General features: G+C 47.5%; 1 pseudogene; it reads left to right on the forward strand.

The window, feature by feature from the left end:
• The first annotated feature begins 1,061 nt into the window (after positions 1-1,061).
• Positions 1,062-2,924, forward strand: LOC142047853 (uncharacterized; annotated as a pseudogene).
• Positions 2,925-3,247: the final 323 nt, after the last annotated feature.

The raw sequence follows: 3,247 nt of genomic DNA on the forward strand, positions 1-3,247 counted from the left end.
CTTTCTTTGCTCTTCCATTACTTGCAGCTGAAGTTTGGCCATCTCCTGTTCCATCTTGTGAGTCTTCTGTTTAGCAGCCAGCAGTTTCCGACGCCTCTTACGAGCTTTTTCTTCTCTGTCAGCAGCTTCTTTTTCTAATTCAGCTACTTTTTACTTTTCCAGCAATTGAAGATTTGCTAGTTTCTGTTCATGCTCCAGTTGCAGTTTATTTGCTGCCTTTTTCATTCTAATTGCTTCTGCAGTTTCTGTGGTATTAGGTAAAGGCTGTGCTTCTGCCTCCTGATTACTGGCCATTAACAGATCTTTCAGTTCTTGATTTGTAGCTTTCTTTCTAAAGCTTACCTGGTTTTCTGAACACAAATTTTCCAGGGCTTTTTTGTCAAGACCCTCATATGCTCTTTGCTCATCCATTGCAACTGCTTTTTAACCAATCAAACTCTCAATACCAAAATACAAATTGGATAGCATGGGGTTCTGACCCAAAACTTAATTGACCTGGTTCTGTGGATCCTGCCACTGTGACGGTGCTGCCCGTGGGGCCAACTGAGGTCACTCAATTAGGCTGAACTGCAAACCAAACGGGGCAGACATACCCCAGAAGCTGGTGGTTATTCTAATACTTAGATTTACCAAGCCAGCACAGCACAGCTTCTACAGTGCCTCACTGGTTACTTAGGCCTGGTCTACACTATGATTTTAGGTTAAATTTAGAAGCGTTACCTCGATTTAAGCCTGGACCCTTCCACACGATGAATCCCTTTTTTTTTTCTTGACTTAAAGGGCTCTTTAAATCGATTTCTTTACTCCACCTCCGACGAGGGGATTAATGCTGAAATCAGCCTTGCCAGGTCGAATTTGGGGTAGTTTGGACGTAATTAGACAGTATTGGCCTCCGGGAGCTATCCCAGAGTGCTCCATTGTGATCGCTCTGGACAGCGCTCTCAACACAGATGCACTGGCCAGGTAGACAGGAAAAGGCCCACAAACTTTTGAATCTCATTTCCTATTTAGCCAGCGTGGCGAGGTGCAGGTGAGTGCAGATCTCATCAGGAGAGGTGACCATGATGGAGTCCCAGGATTGCAAAAGAGCTCCAGCATGGACCGAACAGGAGGTATGGGATCTGCTCGCCATATGGGGAGAGGAATCCATGCTAGCTGAACTCCGTTGCAATAAACGAAATGCCAAAACATTAGAAAAAGTCTTAAAGGGCATGAAGGACAGAGGCCATAACAGGGACGCACAGCAGTGCCACGTGAAAATTAAGGGGCTAAGGCAAGCCTACCAGAGAGACAAAACCAGAGAGGCAAACAGAAGGTCTGGGGCAGAGCCGCAGACATGCTGCTTCTACGCTGAGCTGCATGCCATGCTAGGGGGTGCAGCCACCACTACCCCAACCCTGTGCTTTGACTTCGTCAAGGAAGAATCACACAACAAGGAAGCGGGTTTTGGGGATGAGGAAGATGGTGACGAATAGATTGAAGTTATCTCACAGCAAGGAAGCGGAGAAACCAGTTTCCCTAACAGCCAAGATATATTTTTTCACGCTGGACTGGAGCCAGTATCCCCCGAACCCACCCAAGGTGTGCTCCCAGACCCTGTAGGCGGAGAAGGGACTTCTGGTGAGTGTACCTTTGTAAATATTACACATTGTTTAAAAGCAAGTGTGTTTAATGATTAATCTTCCCTGGCATTCACGGTCAGTACAGCTACTGCAAAAGTCTATTAACGTGTATGGAGATGGAGCAGAAATCCCAGTGTTTGCTGGCATTCAGACATCCATTCCTTAACTCTCTGTGTTATCCTCAGGAGAGTGATATCATTCATGGTCACCTGGTTGAAATTGTGTGCTTTTATTAAGGGGACATTCAGAGGTGCCCGTTCCTGCTTGGATGTTTGGCTGTGGCTGAACAGAAATGTTCTCTGGTCTTAGCCATGCGGTGGGGGGAGGAGTGAAGTGATCATCCCAGAGAATAGCGTGTGTGTGTGGGGGCGTTATTTGGGTTTGTGTTGCACGCTAACCCACAAACCGCAGCCCCTCCTTTTAAATTGCAAACCCATTTTAAATGGCCAACCCAAAGGCCACTTGGTATGGGAAATGAGGGCCCTGTTGTTTGAAACCATTCCCACATGTTATGAAGGTTAAAGAAGCCAAAAGACTGTGGCTTTCCATGGTTGTGTGCAAGCCAAATTCTGTTGCCTTGCCCTGCGTGAGTGATCTCTCACACCACACTGGCAGGCCCTCATATAAGAGGCAAAATTCTACCTTGTAATGAAAGCACATGTGCTATGTAATGTGAATAGCAAGATTTAATGGGAAAAGAGTGATTCTATTGTTCTCTAAAATGTGTCTTTTTCACTACCAATCTCCCTTTTCCCCCACCAGCTGCAAATGTTTTTCCTTTGCAGAGGCTAGCGAAGATTAGAAGGTGAAAAAAATGCACTTGGGGTGAGATGTTCTCAGAGCTACTGCTGTCCTCCCACACTGACAGACCACAGCAGAATGCATGGGGGCAGACAATGTCAGAGTGCAGGAAAGCGCAATATGAACACGAGGAGAGGTGGTGGAGAGTAAGTGGCGGGCTGAAGGTGATAGGTGGCATCAGCTTGCTGACGGAAGGCAAGAGTCAATGCTCCGATTGCGGGAGCATCAAATTGATATGCTCCAGCGTATGATTGAGCTGCAGGAAACGCAGCAGGAGCACAGACTGCCACTACAGTCCCTGTGTAACCAACTGCCCTCCTCCCCAAGATCCATAGCCTCCGGCCACCCAGCCACTCCACCTCAGAGGATTACCCAAGCAACAGAAGGCTGGCCTTCAATAAGTTTTAAAGTTTAAGTTTTAAAGTGCGGTGTGGCCTTGTACTTCCCTCCTCCCTCACCCCACCCAAAGCTTCCCTCTACCCCCACCCCTTCTGGGCTACCTTGGCAGTTATCCCACTATTTGTGTGATGAATTAATAAAGATGCATGAATGTGAAGCAACAATGACTTTATTGCCTCTGCAAGTGGTGATCGAATGGAGGCGGGGAGGGTGTTTAGCTTACTGGGAAGGAGAGTGAACCAGGGGGGCAGGGTTCATCAAGGAGGAACAAACAGAACTTTCACATCGTAGCCTGGCCAGTCATGAAACTGGTTTTCAAAGCTTCTCTGATGCACAGCATATCCTGCTGTGCTCTTCTAACCGTCCTGGTGTCTGGCTGTGCATAATCAGCGGCCAGGCGATTTGCCTCAACTTCCCACCCCACC

The sequence above is a fragment of the Chelonoidis abingdonii genome, chromosome 16 (genome assembly GCF_003597395.2).
Source record: "Chelonoidis abingdonii isolate Lonesome George chromosome 16, CheloAbing_2.0, whole genome shotgun sequence".
NCBI classification, from domain to species: domain Eukaryota; kingdom Metazoa; phylum Chordata; order Testudines; family Testudinidae; genus Chelonoidis; species Chelonoidis abingdonii.